We start from the raw sequence: 26,700 nt of genomic DNA, 5'->3' as shown, positions 1-26,700 counted from the left end.
TTGTCCATTTGCCTTTTGTATTTCCTTCACAGGCTAATTGTACACTATTTCAAAGTCTGATTCTTTTTGTACAGCTGTTTGGACATTTATACACATATTGTATTTAATTTATACTTTAACATATTTAACATGTATTAGTCAACCTGCTATCTGGTGGGGGGGGAGGAGGGGAAAATTAGAACAAAAGTTTTGGCAATTGTCAATGTTGTAACATTTCCCATGCATGTATGTGGTAAATAAAAACTATTAATTAAAAAAATCTCATTAAAGGAAACTAAGGATTTCAGTAAGTGAGTGTAACCTCCCACTGAGGCTACTACTGATTGACAGGGTCATACATACCAATCTTCCCTGGTAAAACATGAAGATCAGTTGATGTTAAGGTGCATAGCCTCTCTTCATTGGTAATCTCAGCAGGGGTTAGCAGGAAGCAAGAGTTAGTGTATGTATGTCTCTGCATCTCTCTTTCTGCATCTCTGAATCTTTCTACATGTCTGCCTTCTCTCCACATCCTTTTTGCATATGGACACAAAACTGGTTATTTATATTTACTCTCCTCTGGGATTATCCCATGCCTAAAACACTCAGCACTGTGTTGATGGATCCACAGAAGGGAGATGCCTGGAGTGAATACTGAGGCCTAAAAAAAGATCTAACAAAAGGACACACCCCTTGTCTTCTTAAGGAAACACCTATAAGACATAACCTACTGCCTCAGAAGCCAAACCCCTTTTTACCTCCCTGGCCAACCCTACCAGCTGACATGGCATACATGGCAATTCTCAGACTTTCTTCTTAGAAAGTCCTAACAAGTGTGCATGAAAAGAAGCATTATTCCAGCACACTATTTTAATAATTATTTCTTTTCTTTTATTTTCCCTCTAATGATTTTTCACTTTTTATTCTGATTTTTTTTCCTGACATGACTTATATGGAAATAGTTTAAAATGAATACACATGCACACTAAATTGAATTTTAAAAGAAACAGTAGTCTAGGAATGTGGAGTATAAGAAATAGATACAAAGATGGGTAATTATACTCTCTGAATGGGGAGCACTTTGGCTTGAATATGAAGAAGAACATTCCATAATTACTCAGGGAAATAGTATGAAATAAGATTAAGATCACTGCTATTTAGAAGACCATCAATGTCATCAATGTCTAGAAAATATCAAAATACTGAAACAATTGGAATGAAAGTTGGAAGAGATCTTGGAGATCAAAAGTCAGGGTTGGTTTGATTTTTTTTTTTTTTTAATTTGTGATTTATTTTTAACATCCTTTTCATTTTGAATTTTGAGGACCAAATTCTCCTCTTCTTTCCCATTACTTCCTTACTCATTTGAGAAGACAAGCAAAACTTATCAATTATAAATGTGCATAATTGTTTTTCATCCATACATTCTATTTTTGCAGATTATCCCAATATTATGATTTCATATTCATGACATCTGTATTCATAGATTCCTCTTATTTATCCCAATAACTAGAAAGTTTCTAGAAATTTTACCTATTATCTTCTAATGTAGATATTTATGTAGATTAACTTCCTTGAGTCTCTTATAATTACTATTACATGTTTGTTTTTTATGCTTTTTTGAAGCTTATGTTTGAACATCAAATTTTCAATTAGTTTGCAGTATTTCCTATCAGGAATTCTTAAAAATCTTCTATTTTATTAAATTTTCATTTTTCCTCAGAAGAACTATATTCAGTTTTTTTTTGTTTGTTTGTTTGTTTTTTTTTTTGGGGGGGGGTTTTGGTAAGTTATTCTTGTTTGGAACTCCAGTTTATTTACATTCAAGAATAATATATTCCAATCCCTCTGTTCTTTTTATTTTTTTTTTTTTGGAAAGATGCTAAATTTTGTGTAATCTTGAGTATATCTCCATGATCTTTGAATTATTTATTTATGGCTTCTTGAATATGTTATATTTTACATGGAAGCTCTGGAATTGGTTAAATATTTCTGGGAGTTTTCATTTTGAGATTTCTTTCAAAAGATGATTGGTGAATTTTTTTCAATTTTTATTTTACCCTCTTGATCTAAGATATTGAGGACAATTTTCCTTTATAATTTCTTGAAATATGAGACTTAGGCATTATTTATTTTGATCAGGGCTTTCATTTAGTCTAACAATTCTTAAATAACTTTTCACTTATTTCTTTCTAGTTTAGTTGTTGTACCTATGAGATACACATTATCTTCCATTTTTTTCCATTCCCTCTTCTTTGTTTTAATCTTTCTTAATATCTTATGAAGTCATTAGCTTCTACTTGCCCAATTCTATTTTTATAGGAATTAAGTTTCTCACTGAGCTTTTCAATATTTTGTGTCTTTTTTTACCAAGCTATTAATTCTCTTTTCATAATTTGCATGAATCTCTCTCATTTCTATTTCCATTTTTTCTTTACTTCTCATGTTAAGAACAAACAAACAAACCAAAAAAAAAACTTTCAAGGATTTTTGATGGACTTGCATCTAATTCATATTTTGCTTTAAGGCTTTGGGTATTTAGGTGTTTCTGTTTTCAAATAATTATTTTCTTCTAAGTCAGCCTTCATACCACCATAATAATATTTTATGTTTTTTTTTTCTGTTTATTTTTTCATGTTTTTCTTTTGACTTTGAACTTTATGATAAAGCTGGGTTCTGCTTACCTGGGAATTGTAATCCCAGTCCAAAATTTCAGGCTTCTTTATGCTTCTGTTTTTAAAGCTAGTTTTGTAAGTCTGCAAGTTTTCAGTTCTTCCAAGATGGCATGATCTATGGGCAGGAATGGTAACTGGTGTCCTTGCCTTCAATCTAACCTTATACCAAGGAATTTTATTATTTCCCTACAGTTATAAGAGCAAATACTTCTTTTACCCATGGAATTGTGATCTGGTTACCTTTTCCTATACAATATTTCTCTCTGCCTTGGCACTATGATCAAAGTCTTTCTCCTCTTATAACCAACCACTGTTTCTTTTCTCTGAAATGTGAGTCTGAGCAAGTTATGGGGAATTGTTTCCACTCAACAGCAACTGTACTCATTACCAGTACAAAATTTATTTGATCTTTTTTTTTTTTTTTTTTTTTTTTTTTTTTTTTTTTTTTTTCCTGAGCTATTTGTTAACTCCTTCATCTTTGACTCTGTGCTGAGAGATTCCAAAGTGCTCCAGACTGGTCCCCATTCCTTCTCACAGATATCTTGATTTTCTTATTTGTTTTATCCTGGGAAAGTCTCATTCTGAGCTTTTATTGGATTTGCTACTCCAAAATATAATTTGAGGAATCATTTTAAAGTTATTTGGAGGGGAATGTTGTAAGAGTTCACCTGGGTTACTTCCTGGACTCCCTCTTCTTGAGTCTAGCCTCCAAGAGAGGAATTAACTCCCCCATTATTGGAATTCTTCAAGTAAAGTTTGGATACATCATTTTTAGGATTGTTGCAAAGGTAATTTTTTTTTCAAGTATAAATCAGGCTAAATGATCACTGAGATTGTTTTAAAATATAAATTTCATGAATTTTCAACTTCTTTTTGGCAGGTAAAATGATGGTAAGTGTTTTATTCAACTTCAGATAATACAGATAATAAATAGAAAAAAAAACAATTATTCAAATTCATATGGACCCATTGTAACACATACTTTTTATTTAATTATACAAGAAACTATGAGTCCAACTACAGCTCTATAATGTCAATTCGAACTTCAAAAATTCTCTTTTTTTCTTAGAGGCTAATAAAATTTCCAAACTGGAGAAATCAGATATAGAATCAGCTTGTGTTTTATCATTACCTTTCCAAAATGCAGATTTAAGAACTCTTGCAGAAACCATCAATGTAGCATCTTCCCTTCAAACAGCCTTAATACCATTCTCAGTGTATACTCACACACTTCAAGCTGGAAGTTTTCTACTTATACAGCATTCTGATCTCTCTCTCTATCTCTCTCTTCTCTCTCTCTCTCTCTCTCTCTCTCTCTCTCTCTCTCTCATCTAACTTATCACACCTCCTCATTTAAGGAATTTCACACCCAGTTGGTACTCTATTATTCTGATTTGTATCTAGTCATTATAACAATTCAATCACCCAGATCAAAATCCTTACTCAACCAATGTGCATTCTCAGTATTCCCTCTACTGCTATTGTGAACCTCTGTTCTAAACACTCAAAGGCAGAATGTCACTCTGTCATTCTAAAAACACTTGATTAGCACTTGAAGAACATGTCTTGTTGTTATTTTTATAACTCAAAAAAGAATTACCAGTTTAAAGACATCTTTGAACAGATTTTATCTTTTATGGATAAATTTTCATGTTGGTTAATTCCAGTTTTGGGGGAGTCATACTTTGTTTAAATATGTGAAAGCTTGGCATGTGAATCAAAAATAAAACTTGTTCAGTGTGATTGACTCAGAGTGCAGAACTTGGGCTAAAGTGTTGATATTAGAGGAAAATTAAAATTCCATGAGCAAACAATAGGAAAAAAAGGATTAGATCTGTACTCAAACTAAATAACCTCCCTCAGGAGATAGTGCATCATAGTGATCACTATGACTAGATGACCACATTATAGATAGAAAGGTGCTCCAAATACCATTTTGAATAAATGGTCCACAAGATATTTTTCACTTCCAGGATTTTAGGAGAACATCATTTTAAAATATTATTTTCACAAATTTTTGTAAAGCTTCTAGATTCAGGAGTGGGGAAAGTAGGTGGGAGGTGGGGAAGTAGAGTGAGTTTACAATCTTATTGCTATAACATTATTTAAATCAAAATGCTGTTTAAAAATTTGTGAGTCATTTAACACATGCAACGTATCTTTATGGCAACATTTCACATTCAATTAAGTAGGCCCAGTTCTATAGGAAATTCCCACACCTTCCAAAAAATCTTTTGGCTACAAATCTGATACTATCAACATAGGACCCTTCATAAAAATCAATTCTTTCTTTAATATGACTCAGTGAAAACATATCCAAGAGCATTATTCAGCAAAATTTACAATATAAGGCCTTACACAGGCAAAATTACAAAATAAAAAGGAAAAAGAAAAGGAAGGAATAAATATTTATTAAGCATCTTTTATGTCCCATTCACTTTGCTAAACATCTTATACAAAATATCTTATTTGATCATCAACCCACTTTGTAAGATAGAGTCTATTATTATCCTCATTTGCAGTTGAGAAAAATGAAGCTAGACAGAGTGACTTGTGCAGGCTCATGCAGCTATGATGATTTTGTGTCTGGATTTGAACTCATATCTTTCTGCTACTTCAGCAAGAAATATTTCTATTGCACTGGAAGCCCAGTGATGCAGAATAGGTTTGGAGAGGAAAGGAGCTTAAACCTATAAGCAGTGGCATCTTCCTGACACCTAATTAAGGGAGTACTGGTTCCAAGGGAAATGAGGTTTCCTTTCACAGAGTATAGGATATAGTGATTTACTGCTGACAAGTCATACTTTTATTCATTCAAACACTGCCTAGGTTTGTGCTTTATTTTAGTTTTGGTTTTATAATTTTTCTGTAATTGGTATGAAATATAAAATAAAGTATTTATTTAATATACTTTTATTTAACTAACTGTCTAGCTTAGAATGTGAAACAAACAGAACCTAGCAGGTGCTTCTCTTATTCAAAAGGACTCTCAAAAAAGTTACCTTTAAAAGATCCTCTAAGGACTGTTTGCACAATTCAGATAGTGTAGAGAATTCTAAGATTTATCTACACAGCCTAAATTAATAATCATGTGTATTATTTTGTTCTCTAATTCTTTAACTTGTTTGGAAGATTGAGTGTTCTCAAAGAAAATATCATACTTTTTTAGACAGAACTGCACCTCATATTAAATAAAATGATCTTTATATTGAAACCTACTTGCTACAAAGGAAAGTAAAAATGTTACGTAGTAGACAAATTTGTTTCCATAAGGATAATGTGATCTAAATAAATTAAATATTGTAAGTTGTGAAGGTAAAAATATTGTTTAACTGGACAATCAGGAATTTTCTCTAATTATATATATATATATATATATATATATATATATATATATATATATATATATATATATGTGTGTGTGTGTGTGTATATATATATATATATATATATATATATATATATATTCTCATCTTTTATTTTCCTACTTACTGCTCAGAAAATATATAGGGGTGAAATGCACTGAAATTCTAAATAAGTGAATTCCCTGGAAGGATGAGGCAATTAATAAGTATTTCCCATTCTTCTGACATCATTTCTTTGTGAAAGAAATATTATTTGGCTTGGATTCATTGCCTAATCATGTTGGAATTCCCTTTAAAGTTGCTGCTGTATATTAAGGCTATAGAATATTCACATGATTTTTGTAAGGGAATAAGTTCTTTTCAGATAAAAGGAATGTTTGTTCATACAAAAAACCTTAGGTTTTTACTTTACCTTGGCCACTGACAGTGGCGGGGGGGACTATGGCTTAAAATGACAGCTACTTCAAATCTTTGGAATCAGTTTTATGAAATCTTATTATTGTCCATGGACAGAAAGAGATGTAAAAATTGATACGGTTTATTTCAATTTTCATTCTATTACTAAACATTTTTGAGAAAGTCACTTAAACTTTCTTATTCTGTTTCCTAATCTGTAGATTGAGTGGATTGAGCTCGAATCAAGAATTCTTTTCTACGGTCTGCTATCACCCCCATTTTGATACCTTTTGATTTTCCTTTGTAATTTTATTTTCTTTTATACATATAAATATATTATTTTGAAAAGTTTCCATTGTTTTCATCAAATTGCCAAAAGATTTCAGAGACAAAAATAAGAATCCCTCAATTAGATTATTATTAAATGTCTAAATCTATATGCCTATGGTCATATATTCTTAGCAAAAATAACTTTAAATGCCAATCATCATTTTTATCAGTCCATTATAAAAGTTGAAAGAGACAAAGGGAAATATGATTGTTTTCCTTTATGATTTTAAAAGTACTTTTATATAAAACTACCCCATAATTTCATATATAGATGTGTTCTTAGAGTACTTGAAAGGAATACTAGGGAAAGGAAGGGATGCATTATTGTAGGGGGGATGGAAAATTTTAAAATATAGATTTGTAGTTTGGCTATAATCAGGCTATGGGGAAAATTATGTTCCTATTCTTCAAATATCTGGATTTTTCAGATAGATTAGTAATGGGATTTATATACTAGAGAATATATATATCCAGGACCAGAGGGTTTTATTTTTAGGAAAAGTAGATTTAAAATGGTGAATGAGAGGAATGCACAATTGCAAAGCAGCAACAGAGACTGGATTCAGGATTCTAATTCCATGATATAAATGCCCTTAAGTTTGAAATTTAATATAAAACATCTCAGTATAGGGAAAAGAGAAAAGCAAAGAAACTTTATCATGGAAATAGAGAAATGTATTTTTAAGTTTGTTATTCGATAAATGTTGGAGGGGCTGTGGGAAAACTGGGACACTGATGCATTGTTGGTGGAGTTGTGAAAGAATCCAATCATTCTGGAGAGCAATCTGGAATTATGCCCAAAAAGTTATCAAAATGTGCATACCCTTTGACCCAACAGTGCTATTACTGGGCTTATATCCCAAGGAAATACTAAAGAAGGGAAAGGGACCTGTATGTGCCAAAATGTTTGTGGTAGCCCTTTTCATAGTGGCTAGAAATTAGAAAATGAATGGATATCCATCAATTGGAGAATGGTTGAGTAAATTATGGCATATGAATGTTATGGAATATTATTGTTCTGTAGTAAATGACCAACTGGAGGAACACAGAGAGGCTTGGAGAGACTTACATCAACTGATGCTGAGTGAAACGAGCAGAACTAGGGGATCATTATACACCTCAACAATGATATTATATGAGGATGTATTGTGATGGAAGTGGATATCTTCAACATAGAGAAGAGTTAATCCAATTCCAATTGATCAATGATGGACAGAATCAGCTATATCCAGAAAATGATCACTGGGAAATGAGTGTAAACTGTAAGCATTGTTTTTTGTTTGTTTGTTTGTTTTTGTTTTGTTTTGTTTTGTCTTGTTTTGTTTCTCTTCCCAGATTATTTTTGCCTTTCCAATACAATCCTTCCTTTGCAACAACAACAACAATAACAAAATTCTGTTCTGCCTATATATATATGTATATATATATATATATATATATATATATATATATATATATATATATATATATATATATATATATATACATATATATATAGTACCAAGCATATACTATAAGATATTTAATATGTATGGGAATGCCTGCCATCTAGGGATGGGGGTGGAGGGAAGGAGGGGAAAAACTCGGAACAGAAGGGAGTACAAGGGATAATGTTTTAAAAAAAAAATTACCTATGCATATGTACTGTCAAAGAAAATGTTATAATTATAAAAATTAATAAAAAACAAAAACAAAAAAAAATTAATGTTTGTTATTAATTATGTTTTTGCTTTTTTGGGAAAAGATGGAGTGTATATGTAATATAAAAATATATAGACATAGGAATGCATATGTACGACACAGATATATACACACAACAATTTACATTATGATTTATATGAACAAAATATTTATAAAAAATTAATCATTGTGATGTATAGGTAGGTAGAGTATGGTTGTCATAGTCATTCTTGTTGTTATTAGCAAAGAGAGTAACATTACTGCTTTCCTTCATATGAAGTAGAAATGTTACTGATGTAATCTTCAAACAATATACACAAAACACCAAATTTTTAAATCCCACAAGTAGATAATAACATGATGAGTCCTTTTTTTTTTTTTTTTTTTTTTTTTTTTTTTTCTCTTAACAAAAGAGAAAAAATAATGACACTGTGGGAAAGTTATAGAAGGATTTATTTCCACAAACACTTTTGGTCCATTTGCTAACTCATGTTCTCATTTTAATTAAGATTGTGTTTTTTTTTTTACTTGTTGTTTTAAGCTCCTGTTAATTACTGGTTTCTACTTTTAATATTCTGGGTGTGCTAAAAATGACAGCAAAAGAATCTTAGGTCAAAATAAAATTTGCCTTTCTCTCTCTTATTACTGTGACCTTCATTTATATATAATTAATATTTAATTAAGAAGCTGCTCTGCAGTAGACAGAAGGATAAATTTACAGCCAGGAAGATCTGAGTTCAAGTCCTGGTTCTGATATTTACTGCCTTTGTACCAGGGGCTAATTTATTCAACCACTTAGAGCCCCAAAAAGCAAAATATAATACTATACATAACAAAGGAATTACATTTTCAAACTAGGAATTCCACAGGCAATGTAATCATGACATAATGACTTATTCCTACATAATACTATATCTAAAAAATAGTGAATAGGCCATGTACTATTTCATTGGTGAGAAAACTTCTTCATCAAAGCACATTGAAATCTATTCAAAGTTTAATAGTTTTAAAGCATGGCATGAAACTTATCAAGATTAAAAAAAAAATGATTAAATGATCTTAGAACTAGAAAGTGTCAGAGACATCACATATCCATTGCCCCAACCCCCCCCAAAAAATCTAGCATTTTATTCAATATATATCACTCTATCTCTTAATCTTATTAAATAAATCATAACCATAAACATGCCATATATACCATGAGATCATGATTTTATGAAATGATTATCTTCCTTTATAACTTTGAATGTGATTGAATTCAGATAATAGATCAGTTTAAATCTCAGCAATGTAGTTTAGGTTGCAAGATAAATGCAATGTTTTTTTTTTTTTTTTTTTTTTTTTTTTAAGATTGGCTTTAAGAAAAGCAACTTCCCATTACAAAAATCTAAATGTATTAGCTATTGAGGCTCAAAAGGTACATTTTGAGTGCATATTTACCAATATTTCTTTTTCACTATCCCCATCCAGTTGAAAGATGGGAATTTCATTCATCAACATACTACCAGAGAGTAAAAAAAGTTTCTTTTATGAACACTTTCCCACAGTGTCATTATTTTTTCTCCTTTGTTAAGAGAGGAAAAAAAAGGACCCATCATACTATTATCTACTTGTGATAATTAAAAATTTGGTGTTTTGTGTATATTGTTTGAAGGGTACATCAGTAACATTTCTATTTTATTAGACTTCAAACATATTTCATTTACACAATCCACTTTCAGTGGATGACCTTTATTGGTATATGAAGTCTCCATAACATGCTCTGCTGTGTGGGACCCTAGAACTAGTTAGGTCACATAGTGGATAGAGTGCCAGACCTAAGCATCTTCTTAATGAGTTAAAATCTGTATTTTGATGTTTACTAGCTATGTGACCATAGGAAAGTCATTTAATCCTGTTTTACTTAATTTCTTTATCTATAAATGAGTTGGGGAAAGAAATGGCAAAATACTCCTGTATCTTTACCAAGAAAATCCCAAAAAGCTTACAAAGAGTCAAATATGGCTGAAAAACAATTAAGCAAGTAATAGGATTCTGGGTAGTGGTACTTGAGACTGAAAGACACAGGAATTTAGTTATTAATATTTGCTTGCTCTTCATTAAAATTCTATAATTTTACTATTAGAAGAAATTGTTGGTGCTTTAAATTGTCATTGCTATACTTAGTTATTTTCCTGGATTGCTGCTTTTTTTTTTTTTTTTTTTTTTTTTTTTTTTTTTTTTTTTTGCTTCACCTTTAACACAATGCATTAGCTTTTTCTTCTCCAGGTACTGGCCTATGGGCATAGTAAGGTTATAATGCTTTTTAACTTCCAGAGGCTTTAAAATTTGCCTTCTATTTAAAATTTGTATTTGGTTTCTACAGTCATTGGAAATGTTACTTTGGGATGATTTTATGAATGTCTTCTGCAATCAAAAAAGTATTTTTCAGCACCAGTGCAGCTCATGCTTTACCTCTCTTCCTTCTTTTATCTATAGAACAAAACTTGTACTAATACTTATATCTTTCAGTGATATTTTTTTGGGGGAGATTTCACATTTTTGAGTTGTGTCAATATACTCAGATACTCCCCCTCCCCAAATGGTTTTACTATTTCTTGTTCTCTTCTAACAATCTTGCACAGTATTTTATACATATTATCACTGAAAATTCAATACAAATTTCCAAAAGGAAAGAAAAATGGAGAAGAGGCAGAGCTGATAGATCTTAGTAGATGCTTTCAGAGCATAGAGCTATGACTCATCTAGTAAAGGATAACCCTTTACTAATTACTTATAAGTGTAACAATGATCTTAAAAGAAATCCATAATTATTATTCCTCATCGAAAATGACAAATGGCAAAAAATGACATTTTTCCATTTATTTTCTGTATTTATAATCTCAAAATTTAGGTTTCTACTACAAATGGAAATAAATGTGTGATGTGATTTTGAATCTGTTTGAGTTTTTCAAAGATATTAAAATCAACAGGATAAAGTCTACTTAATGTTGTAGAAAGTAAGGTGCATCTGATATTCCAGAAGAGTTCAGTTCCAGTGCCATTTCTGCTACTATTGGCCTGAGTTCGGGAAAAGCATTTAACCTCTGTAGGCCTTTTGTATTACACTCTATAGGTAAAAAATAAATTCTTTTAATAATTTTTAATGTTCTTCACACTTCAAATTCTTCAAAAATGGAGTACCAAGGGAGGACTTGAAAGTGATTCTATGAAAAAGTAAAAGGAGGTGAAGAAGTTATAGAACTAAAATGTGATAGAGAATGAAAGCAGAAAGTTGGTGAACATTATACCTTTTTTTAGACTGACAACTCATTCACTTCACCTTTTAAGTTATCTATATCTTTATCAATAAAATTATGATTAAAATATCCAAAAACTTAGCCAATGTACAAAAACAACTAATGTAGAATAATCATATACACCTTTATACCCTGACTTCATGCAAAAAATTTTAAAATAATGATTCAGTTCTTTATTTTAGCTTGACATTCATAGACATATGTATAACTCCCCTAGATTAAATCTGAGTACTTTCATTCTTATGCAAATATGTGATCAATGTCTGGTACAATCCTTCTTATACCATAGCATTCAACTAGCACCTTTGTAAATCTTTAATCTTTCTTAACTGCCACAATAATCCCAAAATAATAATCTTCTTGTATTTCTTCTTTTTTATAAAGTGACTTACGCTGGGCCTTCTGAGGGTGGAGATAATATGACAGAGAAAAGTTAGGAAGTTGCTTGGGCTCTCTAGATAAAACACATATGAAACTGAGCCTGTGAACAGAATCTGAAGGAATGAAACCACTCTCCAGTTCAAGATAAGATTGGAAAAAAAATTCAAGAAAGGTCTTGCTGGGATGAAAAGGGTATTCAGTCCATCTCAGACATAATAAGGGAAAGCCAGTGACGGAATATTACTTAGAACAAATCAGCAACTAAGACACTCAGTCCTAGTTCAAAAGAGAAGCAAATCAGTGGAGCAGTTTCTAGTCCCAGCTCAGAAGACAAACATGGGGAAAATAAGTTTTTTTTCTTGAAAAGAGCAGGCAAAGTTAACTCCTACAAACATAAGGGGTCCCTGTTCTCAAAGCTCCAAGATGCTCAAGAGCCTTGGTATAGCATGTTTTATATCCCAGAAAATCAGGATGGTTACCTGGTTACCCCTGCTTTTTTTTTTTTTTTTTTTTTTTTTTTTTTTTTTTTTTTACTTCACCTGATGCATATAAATTCTGCTCTAACCTTTTACCTTTACTCTGTTTGTATCACTTTCATTTAAATGTGTTTCTTGTAAACAGCAGTCTACTATCTGCCATCTTATTACTTTTCTCTTTCCTTTTCTTTTTTCCCTCTTCCTCGGTATTTTACTTATGAGCACCACTTGACTTAAGCAGTCTTCCTCTTTTAGAATCCCTCCCCCTTTCTTCTTCTTCATTTTCCCTACTATTTCTGTTTTTCCTTCTATTTAGCCTACCCATCCCTTTTCCCCTCCCACTTTTCTCTATGAAACCAAATATGTTTAATTTTTTCTCATTTAGTTAAAACTGATGAGAGTAAGATTCACATCATATTAATCCCCTTCCCTTCTTTCCCTCAAATATAATGTTGTTGCCTCTTCCTGAGATATAATTTCCCTCACTTTCCCTTCACTTTCCCCTTTTTCTAGTACAATCCCTTTTCCACCTTTATCTCAAAAATTTTAAAGCAAGAAAAGGGACCTACATGTGCAAAAATGTTGTGGCAGCCCTTTTCATAGTGTCAAGAAACTGGAGACTGAGTGGTTATATATCAATAAAGTTAATAATCTAGGTGAAATGGAAGAATATATATAAAAATATAGGTTTCCAAGTTTAACAAAAATGAAATAAATTATTCAAGTAGTCCCATTTAAAAAAAAATAAATAGAACAAGCTATTTATCAACTCCATAAGAAAAAATATTCAGGGCCAAATGGATTTACATGTGAATTCCATCAAACTTAAAAAAAATTAATTCCAATACTATGTAAGTTATCTTGGGAAAAAAATTAGGTAAAGAAGGACTTCTACCAAATCCCCTTTATGTCACAGATATGATGATGGTACCTACATCAGGTAGGATGAAAACAGAGAAAGAAAATTATTGATCAGTTTCCCTAATAAATATTGATGCAAAAATCTTTAATAAAATATTAGCAAAAAGATTATAGAAAGTCATCCCCAGGATAATTCACTATGACCAAGTATACCCGAGATGCATGGCTGGTTCAGCATATACTTAAATTAACTTACTTATTAATACCATACTAATCATACTCTGAGGAAATTATTTTACAGATCTAGAAAAAATAAGTTCATCTGGAAAAAAATAGTCAAGAATTTCAAGGGAATTAATGAAAAAAGTATAGTTTCTGTGTGAAGATTGCTTTATACTGTTGAAAACAAAACAGAAACATCGCTATTTGGAGAATAGCGCTTTTTCAACAATATAAAAATAGATTTAAAAATGCTTATCCCCTAGAAGGGAAGCAACAAACTGGGAAAACATTTTTTATAATTAAAGACATCATTTTCAAAATGTATAGATAATTGACTCTAATTTCTAAGAAATCAAGCCATTCTCCAATTGATAAATGGTCAAAGGATATGAATAGACAATTTTCAGATGATGAAATTGAAACTATTACCACTCATATGAAAGAGTGTTCCAAATCACTATTGATCAGAGAAATTCAAATTAAGACACCTCTGAGGTACCATTACACACCTGTCAGATTGGCTAAGATGACAGGAAAAAATAATGATGAAAGTTGGAGGGAATGTGGGAAAACTGAGACACTGATGCATTGTTGGTGGAGTTTTGAATAAATCCAACCATTCTGGAGAGCAATCTGGAATTATGCCCAAAAAGTTATCAAACTGTGCACCCTTTGATCCAGCAGTGCTATTACTGAATTTATATCTAAAAGAAATACTAAAGAAGGGAAAGGGATCTGTATGTGCCAAAATGTTTGTGACAGCCCTTTTTGTAGTGGCTAGAAATTGGAAAGTGAATGGATGTCCATCAATTGGAGAATGGTTGGGTAAATTGTGATATATTAATGTTATGGAATATTATTGTTCTGTAAGAAATGACAAGCAGGATGAATACAGAGAGTCTTGGAGAGTCTTATATGAACTGATGCTAAGTGAAACGAGCAGAACCAGGAGATCATTATGCTCTGCAACAACAATACTGTATGAGGATGTATTCTGATGGAACTAGATGTCTTCGACAAAGAGAAGATCTAATTCAGTTCCAGTTGATCAATGATGGACAGAATCAGCTACATCCAGAAAAGGAATACTGGGAATGAGTGTAAACTGTTTGCATTTTTGTTTCTCTTTCCAGGTTATTTTTACCTTCTGAATCCCATTCTTCCTGTGCAATAAGAGAACTGTTTGGTTCTGCACACATATATTGTATCTAGTATATACTATAACATATTTAACATTTATAAGACTGTTTGCCATCTAGGGGAGGGAGTGAAGGGATGGAAGGGAAAAATTGTAACAGAAGTGATTTTAAGGGGTAATGTTGTAAAAAATTACCCAGGCCCATGTCTGACAATAAAAAAAATTATAGTTAAAGAAGAAAATGCTTATTCCATATTAATATAGCTCCAAGTAATCCATTTTCTCCTTTTTTTCATTATCATATCTGGCCAGTTTAAAAAAAAAAAAATAGCTATTCTTTTACTTGCCACTATTTCTTTTTCCTATTGTTCCTCATAGATTGGGGAGATCATTTCAAAATTAACATTAGATTAACTTTTCTGTCTTATCAAGTAGAAGAAAATTATATTTCCATTGAAATATAACTGAAAGGTTGTATGATAAAATAAATATCATTGAATTCAGATTTCCTTTATAATGTCATGGGACTTAAAGCTAGATAGTAACAAGGATGTCTAGTTTAACCTTTATACTTTGGAAAGAAGGAAATCAAGGCCCAGAGAGATTAAATAGTTTGCCTATGACCACAGAAATAATAAGGAAGAGGGTTAAAATTTGAAGACCAATCATCCAGATTAACAAAAAAAATTATAGAAAAGATGTCAATAAATATGATGAAATTAGTCATAACCATTAGCAATACTTACAGATTCCTATTTTTTTCCAAATTTTTTGTTTCTAACTTTGACAATCCATATTATTCAAAAGAGGAAATTGTTATTAATTATTCATGATACTCAAAATAGTTTAACATTTACATAAATCTCTGTTAATTGTATTTTACGAATTACCTCTGCTAATGCAAATCAAAATCTTTCTTTGGCTGTCAAAACTATGATACATATATCATAAGCATATGATATATCTTTTTCCTCTCCAGAGTTTATACTATGGCATAATCACTAATTATTCTAGAACCTTTCCTTGCTTTCTTCTAAAATATGGAGAAACCAATAAGCTCTGATTACATGCCTGCCATCCCCAGATGACTACTCCATCATTTTCCCTATAATGAACAAATTTAATCACATCATCTCTTCATATTCATCTTGAATGTTTCTCGCCAGTTAATCTGAAAAGAAAAAAAAAAGAAAAGAAAGCATTTACCATTTTTGCCTTCCTACATTGAATTTTGAGGTCATTATGTCCTAACATATGTTCAAATTTTGTATTGGTTCCATGAACATCTGAAAAGAAAATATACTCCTTTCAGTCACCATTCTGTTTTCTCTGAAGATTTATCATACCTAATTTTTCTTTCTTTTTTTTTTTTGATAACTTTTTATTGACAGTACATAAGCATGGGCAATTTTTTACAACATTATCCCTTGCACTCACTTCTGTTCCAACTTTCCCTTTCCCTCCCTCCACCCCCTCCCCTAGATGGCAGGCAATCTTATACATGTTACATATGTTATGTTATAATACTTCCTAGATACAATGTATGTGTGCAGAACCAAATAATTATCTTGTTGCACAGGAAGAATTGAATTCAGAAGGTAAAAATAACTTGAGAAGCAGAATAAAAATGCCAACAGTTCACACTCATTTCCCAGTGCTCCTTCTCTGGGTGTAGCTGATTCTGTCCCTCATTGATCAATTGGATCAATTGGAAATTAAATCTTCTCTTTGTCAAAGATAGCCACTTCCATCAGAATAAATCCTCATAGAGTATTGTTGTTGAAGTATATAATGATCTCCTGGTTCTGCTCATTTCATTCAGTATCAGTTCATGTAAGTCTTTACAAGTCTTTCTGTATTAATCCTGCTGGTAATATTCTATAACATTCATATACTACAATTTATCCAACCATTCTCCAACTGATGGTCATCAATTCATTTTCCAGTTTCTAGCCACTAAAAAAAGGGCTGCCACAAACATTTTTGGCATATACAGGTCCTTTTCACTTCTTTAGTATCTCTTTTGGATAAAAGCCCAGTAGTAACCCTACTGGACCAAAGGGTATGCACAGATTGATAATTTTGGGGGCATAATTTCAGATTATGCCCCAAATCCAACAAGAATGGTTGGATTCATTCACAACTCCACCAACAATGCATTCCCAGTTTTCCCACAATGCTATCCAAAATTCATCATTTTTCCTATCATCTTAGCCAATCTGACAGTTGTGCAGTGGTATTTCAGAGTTGTCTTAATTTGCATTTCTCTGATCACTAGTGGATTTTGAACACTCTTTCATATAAGTGGAAATAGTTTCAATTTCATCATCTGAACATTGTCTGTTCATATGTTTTGACCATCTATCAATTAGAGAATGGCTTGGTTTCTTATAAATGAGTCCATTCTTTATATTTTGGAAATGAAGCCTTTATTAGAACTTTTAACTGTAAAAACATTTTCTCAGTTTGTTGCTTCCCTTCTAATCTTGTTTGCATTAATTTTGTTTGTATAAAGGCTTTTAATTTGATATAATCAAAATTTTCTATTTTGTCATCAATAATGATCTCTACTTCTCCTTTGCAATTATGCAAATAGTTTTCCTAAGGTTGAAACATCCCTGTAGTCCTGGTATAAATCCTTCTTGGTCATAGTGTATTATCCTGGGAATGATTTTCTGTAATCTTTGGGATATTGGTCTATAATTTTCTTTCTTTGTTTTAACCTACCTGGTTTAGGTCTCAGCATCATGTCTGTGTCATAAAAGGGATTTGGTAGGACTCCTTTAATCCCTTCTTTTAAATAATAATTTATATAGCATTGGAATTAATTGTTCTTTAAATGTTTGGTACAATTCACATGTAAATTCATCTAGTTGTGGGGATTTTTTCTTAAGGAGTTGATTAGTAGCTTGCTCTATTTATTTTTATAAAATGGGACTATTTAGTCAATTTAATTCTTCCTCTGTTAATCTGGGCAAGCAATACTTTTGAAAGTATTCTTCAAAATCATTTTAGTTATCAAATTTATTGGCATAAAGCTGGGCAAAGTAATTTCTAATTATTACTCTAATTTCCCCTTTAGTAGTTGTGAGTTCTCCCTTTTCATTTTTAAAACTAATAATTTGATTTTTCTTCTTTCCCTTTTTTAATCACATTTACTACGGGTTTATCTATTTTTTTTTTTTTCATAGAACCACCTCTAGTTCATAGAACCACCTTCGTTTCAACCTCTAGTTTCTAGCATGAAGTATACATGTGTTCTTTACATATCTTTATAGCAGAAATATAGTTCTCAAGATTTCTTTTTCCCTTTTTAGGAATCTCTTGAGTTCTATATTTGGGGATCAAACTTTTTGTTTACCTCTGTTATTTTTCATCAAAAATAGATGAACTTCATTTATTTCATTGAATGTCCATCTTCTTCCCTGGAAAAAGATGATCATTTTGTCTGGGTAAGTTATCTTTGGCTTCATGCTAAGTTCCTTTGCCTTTTGGAATATTATATTCCAGGCCCTTTGATCCTTTAATGTGGATGCTGCTAGATCCTGAGTAATGTGGCTCCTCTATATTTGAATTGATTTTTTCTAGCAACTTGCAGTATTTTTTCCTTCATCTGATAGTTCTGAAATTTGACGATTATATTTCTTGAAGTTTTGATTTTAGGGTCCCTTTCAGTAGGTGATTGATGAATTTTTTTCAAAGTCTAATTTTACCCTCTGTTTCTATATAACAACTTTGGTAATTTCCTGGGAATTATTGTTCATGCTCTTTTTTTCATCATACTTTTGAGGAAGTCCAATAATTCTCATATTCTCTTTCCTAGATCTATTTTCCAGCTATGTTGTTTTCCAAAGAAGGTATTTGACATTTTTTCCCATTGTTTTATTTATTTATTTATTTATTTATTTATTTATTTGTTTGTTTGTTTGTTTGTTTGTTTATTTATTTATTTATTTATTTTTTATTTTGGTTTTGCTTGACTTATTCTTGTTGTCTCCTTGAGTCATTCAATTCCATTTGTTCGATTCTGATTTTTAATGTGTTATTTTCTTCACTCACTTTTTTATATCTTTTTCTAATTGTCCAATTCCATTTTGCCATTTTTTTTAAAGAGCTATTTTCTTTTTCCACTCACTTATTCTGTTATTCAAAGATTTGATTTTTTAAATCATTCTATCTTTAAATGACTGGGATGACTTATCCAGAATCTTTTGCTAAGCTTCCCTTTCCTTTTCCAATTTTTCTTCTAGCTCCCTTGTGATATCCTTTTTAATTTCTTCTCTGAGAGTCTTATGTGTGAAGAACAGATTATATCCACCTTTGGGATTCATGTGGTAGACAGTCTGTTTTTAGTCTCCTCAGTGTTTAAAGTTTACCCTCTATCCATATAGAAGCTATCAATAGTGATAATAGTGATAATAGTGAGCTTTAATTTTTTACTTATTTTGTCAAAGAAGAGTCAAAGAAAACAAACTAACAAGAAAAATAAATGGTCTTTTTTTTTTTTTTTTTTTTTTTTTTTACAGGTGGTGGATGGTATTACTGAGCTTTCTCTACAGACTGCAGGGGGCAGCATAGAGGCACTAGCAGTATAGCAAAGGCTGTGCTGCATCTGTGCTCTGAGACTCAGAGTCTGTTGAGTGTGGCCAGGGTCCCAAGAGACCTAGCTTTTTGGGGTTATAGTCTTCACCCCCTGTGTTTTTAGCATCTTTGCTTGTCTCCTGGCTTGCTGCCAGGGCAAAGTAGCCAACACTGTGTTAAAGCTCTCCCCGCAGAAACGGTTGATATCACATCCCATCCCCCCTCTCATCTGCTCTGCTGTGAGCTGCCTGCCTTACTCTGTTTGCTGTGGTGCTGCTGCCTGCCTTCAATTTGTGCTCAATCTAAAACTGTCCCCACCCACAAACAAAAACAGACCTTTTTTTAGAGAATTTCGAGGATATCTTCTCTTGGTAATTATTTATGTGCTTTGTTTTGTTTTGTTTTGTTTTGTTTTCAGTCAAGCACTAATTCCGATGCTTGTCATGAAATAAATTATTCTGAGAGAAATCACAGAGCTTAAGTAGATCTATATGTCCACTCCACCATCTTGGCCAGAAGTGATACCTATTTTTTTCTAATATTCTATTTACTTCTTTAATTTTTCTCTAATTTGTTTTATAGTTTGATTTATCTAATTCTGAGAGTGCAAGGTTGAGATCTCTCATTATTATAGTTGTTCTGTCTATTTCTTCATGCAACTCTCTTAACTTCTCATGTAGAAAATTACATACTATACCACTTGGTACATACATGTTTAGTATTGATATTGCTTCATTGTCTATACTAACCTTTGGCAAGATATAGTTTCCTTCCTTTTCTCTTTTAATTAGATCAATTTTTGTTTTTGCTTGATCTGAGATAAGGATGGATACCCCTGATTTTTTTTACTTCAACTGAAGAATAATAGATTCTGCTCCAGCCTTTTACCTTTACTCTGAATGTATCTCCCTGCTTTAAATGTGTTTCCTTTAAACAACATATTATAGGGTTCTGACTTTTCATCTACTCTGCTATCTGCCTCCACTTTATGGGAGAGTTCATCCCATTCACATTTGCAGTTAAAATTACTAATTCTGTATTTCCTGCCATTATATTATCCCCAGATTATGTTTTTCTTTTTCTTGCTCCCCTTACCCTCTTTCCCAATATTAAATTTATGGGCACCACTTGCATCATACATCTCTCCCTCTTTGGGATTTCTCCCACCCCCTTTGAATCCCTTCCCCTTTCTTGTACCCTTTTCTTTTTACTCTTTCCCTTTTCCCTTTTACTCTCCCACTTTTTAAAGAGATGAGAGAAGTTTCTCTGTAAAACAAATGTCAATTATTTTCTCTTTGAGACAACTCTGATGAGAATAAGATTCACACAGTGTTCCTCCCCCTCTCTAAATTCCCTCAGACATGATAGGTTTCCTTTGCCTCTTCCTGGAATTTACTTTCCCTCTTTTTATCTCCCCTTTTCTGTCTTTCTGACACTATCCCCTTTTAATTTCCACTTCCCTTTTTTATGTTATATCAGTAAAATCAAATTATACATGTATTCTTTCTGTATATCCACAATAGAAATATAGTTCTCAAGAGTTATTTTTACCTCTTTCTGCTTCTCTTGAGTCCTATGGTTGGAGATAATTTTTTTTAACATCTTTTTTTGTTTGTTTGTTTGTTTTTTTGTTTTTCTTAGAAACAAATGGAATTCATCTGTTTCATTAAATGACCATCTTCTTCCATGGCAGAAAATGCTCAGATTAGCTGGGTATTTTATTCTTGGCAGCATTCCAAGTTCTTTTGCCTTTCAGAATATCAGATTCTGCACCCTTCAATCCTTTAATTTGGAAGCAGCCAGAACTTGAGTGATCCTTATTTTGGCTCCTCTGTATTTGATTTTTGTTTCTGGCTACTTGTAATATTTTTTCCTTGATCTGATAGTTCTGAAATTTAGCCACAATATTCCTTGGAGTTTTTATTTTAGGGTCTTTTTCAGTGTTTAATGAATTCTTTCACTGCCTATTTTACCTTCTGATTTTATGACATCTGGGCAGTTCTATCTGATTATTTCCTGCAAAATAATATCTAGGCTCTTTTTTCATCATAATTCTCGGGAAGTCCAATGTTCCTCACATTATCTCTCCTAGATCTATTTTCCAGATCTGTTATTTTTTCAAAATAGGTATTTATCATATTTTTTTCTAATTTTTCATTTTTTTTGGTTTTGTTTGACTGATTCTTGATATCTCAATGAATCATTCATCATTTATTTCTATTTTTGCAGTTCCGATTTTTAATGAGTTGTTTTCTTCATTAGCTTTTTTTAAACTTCTTTTTGTATATGACCAATTGAGTTTTTATAAGTTGTTTTGCTCTATGGATTTTTTTTCCATTTCATTAATTTTTTTTAATGAGTTATTTTCTTTTTCCAATTCACTATCCTATTTTCTTGAAAGTTCTTTATCTTTTCCAATTAACTAATCCTACTTTCTTTGGAGTTCTTTACCTTTTCCAATTCACTTTTCAGGAAGTTGTTACTCTCTTGCATAACTTGTCTTTCCTTTCCCAATTTTTCTTTTAGATCTCTTTCAAGATTTTTTTTATATAGTTTCTTCTAGGAGAGCCTTGTGTGATGGGGACCAGGTTAAATCCCCTTTGTAGTTTTGTCTGGAGACTGCCTGCTATTAATCTCCTCGGGGTTGAAAACCTGCTCTCTTTCTGTATAAAAGGTGTGGTCTGTTTGGCTTTTTTACTTATTTTTTTAAAGCCTTTAGGGTCTGCCTTCAGAGCAAGGAGGTTACTAGCTTCCTCTGCAGAGCAGGAATAGGCATAAGGACAATAGCTGTCCTGCAAATGATCTGCAAAGAGAGGCAAGGTGGGTGAGTGTTCTGGAAAAAAAGTTCCACACCAGAAGTGACTCAGATCTGAGTATCAAGATCGAGCTGAGGAAGTGCCTTGCAAAGAACCCTTCTGTGCGGTTTAGTGATTGCCCTAGGGCTAAAGGCTGAGCAGTGAAAGTGTCAATGCCCCAGTCTAAAGCCTGTTGTGGTTACTAGCAGTTGCCCAGGGAATAACCCCACACAGCACCAGAAATGTCTCTGCCCAGGGGAGCACAGTCACACTGGGGAAGTTCTATTGCCCCAGGCTGAGCCTCTCACTGTGCAGATTAGAGGCTTCCCTGGGCTCAGTCTCCCCTGCCATGCATATTTGTTGATTTCCCTGGGCAAAAACCCCCTATTGCAGAATAAGGCTGTACAGCTGTGTTATGGACTGTGCTGGTTCACTCAGAAGGTTTTGGGTGGGTATAGACAGATCCTGCTAGGTTCTGGGGTTTTTTAGAAAAACCTCTACCTTTGACTTTAATTTCACTGCTGGTCTACTGCTTTCCTAACAAAGCAGAGCAGTCAGGCTATGGCAGAGTCCTCTCTGTAAATTTTCAAACCATGGAGGCCACCCTTGCCCAATCTGCTCAATATGCTAGCTTGTGGTTCTATCCCGGCTTCCACTGGTTTGTTTCTCATATTTCTTCCTCACTTGCCTCTATTTCTTAAGGTTGCTGGGCAGATTAAAAGATATAATTTAGTGAGTTTTCTTCAAATTTCTAAGTAACAGCATTGTTAAATTAATAGCATTTAAAAAGAACTTTGCCTATATAAATGTGTAGATAAATACTTTTAATTCATTCTCAAACTTTTTGATACTTCCATATTTTATAGATAAGGAAATTGAGTTTGTGATGTTCATTGACATGATTAGGGTCATGCTACAAGAAAGAGAGGCAGGGTGAGGAAGAAATATGAGAAACCCAAGTCTTTCTTATGTTTAAGTGTAGATCTCTATTCATCACTTTTCATTGTCTATTCATTTTAATTGTCACATTTATGTGGTATCTACCTATTTCATAGAATTGCACTGCTAACTAATTTATGGCTTTATAAATTTGGGAAAATAGTATTGGTTCTTTGAATACTTATTAGGGAAGACCATGATGGCAGTAGAAAGTGAGATTACACTCATACTTTAATAAGGATTTAGTACAAATGATAAAACCAGTGAGTATCACTCATCTACTTATGGATTAGAATTGGGGACATTTGATAACATGGACTAAATGGAAATGGGAAAAAAAATGGTTGTAGAGCAAGGTTTTGATGGTTTATTTTTATACTTTTTGTGGGGTGTAACAACTAGTTTTATGTGTACCATCTTGGGATTAGAATATTAACATATCTAAATCATCTCAAAGTTGGTTAGGAAAATTTTAAAGTTAACATGCCCATTTCATCTAAGAATTTCCATTATCAATTAGTGTTCTGCTGATTTTACTGCAGATTGGAGGTTACCTGAGGTGTAATATATATCATATGACCTAAAAAAACTTGTCACCAAGGGATATAAGGTTTCCCTAATTTAGCACATATACTCAGGATGTGATAGATACTTCCCTTAAACCACATTATCTTTAAACAAGTAGAATATATTTTTCCATTGACACAGATATTTTCTCTCTGTAAATGTGTCTATACTCTTATTTATTTATTTTTTTTAAATTTTATTTTACTTTTGGCACAAACACTGGAAAAGCTTTCTGAATATATCTTCAAAGTATATGTTTGGATCATTTCTTTATTTATGATGTCTTCAAGTTTACTCAATGTACCATAACAGGACCTTTAAAAAGAAATATGATGGGGCAGAGCCAAGATGGCAGAGAGGACACATGTTTCTTTCTGATCTTGTCTTACTTCCTCAAACTAATTATATAATCCAGCCTTTGAACTAGTTCTGGATTGGCAGAACCCATAAATATTGGGAATGCAATAAATTACCAGCTGAAGAGAATTTCCAAGCTAAATTGTAGCTAAATTTCAGAACTATTGGACCAAGGAAAAAATGTTACAAGTAGCCAGAAAAAACAAACAAACAAACAAACAAACAACCCCCCCCAAAAAAAAAAAAAAACTCCCAATAAACAAACAAACAAAAAAAGAAACAATTCAAGTACTGAGGAGGTACAATAAGGATTACCCATGACCTAGAAGTTTCTACCTTACAAGATAGAATGACAGGAATCTGATATTCTGAAAGGTAAAGAAATTTGGAATGCAGAAAAGAATAATAAATTACTCTGCTAAACTGAACAGTTTCTTTGAGGGAAGAAGATGGACATTCAACTAAACCAGTGAAATTTTTTTATTTGTGATGGAAAGATCAGAGCTCAAGAAAAAAAAAATGAAGAGAAGCATGGAAAGTTAAAAAATAACTTTTTAAAACTATCTTTCTGTTAAGGGTATACATAGAGTTCTTGTATAATTTGAATTTACTCTTATAAAATAAAATAGAAACCAGAGGTGGAAAGGCGAATGTACCCCCAAAAAAAAGAAAAAAAAAAGGAAAATGGAGGTAAAATGAGTGAAATTACATCTTAGGAAGAGGCAAAGGAAACATTATATTTGAGGAAAAGAATGGAGGGGGATTAATATTGTGTAAATCTTACTCTCATCAGATTTGTCTCAAAGAGAGACTATTCTGCATTTTTGGTTTCATAGAGAAACTTCTCTCAATTTGTAGGGAAGTTGCAGGGTAAAAGGAAAAAGAAAGAGGGAGGCTAAATAGAAGGGAAAACAGAAATAGTAGGGAAAAGAAATAAAAATGGGGCAAGCACTATAAAGAGGGAGGGCTTCTTGAGGCAAATAGTGCTCATAAGAAAAATATTGGGGAGAAGCAAAAAGGGAAAAGGAAAGAGAAAAATATAATTTGGGGTAAATAACATGACAGGAAATACAGAATTAGTAGTCTTATTTCTAAATATGAATGAAGTGAACTCTCCCATAAAGCAGAAGCAAATAGCAGACTGAATTGAATGCCAGAATTCTACAATCTGCTGTTTACAAGAAACACATTTAAAGCAGAGTGATGCATAAAGAGAAAGGTTAAAGGGCTAGCGCAGAATCTCTAATGCATCAGGTAAAGTAAAAAAAAAAATACAGGGATAGCCATCTTGATCTCAGATCAAGGAAAAGCAAAAATTGATCTAATTAAAAGAGATAAGGAAGGAAACTATATCTTGCTAAAGGATACCATAAATGATCACATGGTACTGATAGCTAAAGCAGGTAGGTTGAAAACAGAGAATGAAAATTATAGATCAGTTTCCCTAACGAATATTGCTGCAAAAATATTAAAATATTAACCAAGAGATTACAGAAAGTCTTTCCCAGGAGAATATAACATGATCAAGTAGAATTCATATAGAAATGGTTCGACATCAGGAAAACTATTAGCATAATTGATTATATCAATAACCAAATTAACAAAACCATAAGATTATCTAAATAGATGTAGATCCTATTAAAAAAAAAAAAAAAAAAAAAAAACACTAGGGGAGGAGGAGCCAAGATGGCGGAGAAGAAACACACGACTCTGTAAAGGTCCTCACTCCCTCACAACCAATTAGATAAATCAGCCTCAGAATAAGCCCAGGACTGATAGATACCACAAGGACTGGAAGCACGACTTAACCAGTTGAAGAGAATCTGGAATTTCAACAGAAAAGGTCAGTCCCCAGGGGAGGAAGAAGAGAGGCCAGCACAGACAGCTGGGTGCTAGCATACTCTGCCGATCGCTCTGGGAAGGGCTCTGAAATCAGAGAAGCCACTGAGATAAAAGAATCTGGCACAGACTATTAGCTCTTCTCTGCTAATTGTTTAACAATTCAGAGGAGAAAGCTAAAATACTTTAAAAAAAAAAAAAAAAAAACTCAGATTTTCCCCGGATCCTGGAGGTGACTCAGCAGATCTGGGCACCAGGGGGTGTGGCCTCAGCTACCACCTGAGAATAGTTAAGAGATTGACAAGTGGGTGGATACGGCCCAAGGCAACACACACTGCCTAGTTTAGCTGGAGGGAGTGGAACTCAGCTCCAGGAAGTCCCAGAGAAGCTGAACCTTTGAACTAGGGACCGCGGTTTCTGGCAGACACTTCCAGTTTGAGCTCAGGGGCTTTTCATGTCACCTGCTGCAGACATCCACGCCCCACCGGGAAGCATAGGCTGGGCTTTGTGCTGCCTTTACTGTTCAACGCCCTCGGGGCACAGCAGTGCTAATCACCTCTGAGGCACTTCCAGGGAGGGGGTGGGGAACTCTCTCCCAGAGCTCTATCTTAGCTCAGGCACATGAGCCACTGCATCCATCCGGTCTGGGAGGAAGCTGGTAAAGAAGTAAATAAATAATTTCCTACCCCAGGGACAGACCCCAAAAGATTTTTTAAATATGAACAAAAAAACCAGAAAAACTATAGATTCCTTCTACACAAAGAAAGAGCAGGTATCCAACCCCGAGGAAGTTAACAGCAGAGAGTCAGCAGATAACAAC

The sequence above is a fragment of the Sminthopsis crassicaudata genome, chromosome 6, assembly GCF_048593235.1.
Source record: "Sminthopsis crassicaudata isolate SCR6 chromosome 6, ASM4859323v1, whole genome shotgun sequence".
Lineage (NCBI taxonomy): Eukaryota > Metazoa > Chordata > Mammalia > Dasyuromorphia > Dasyuridae > Sminthopsis > Sminthopsis crassicaudata.
Note: the sequence above shows the minus strand (reverse complement) of the source record.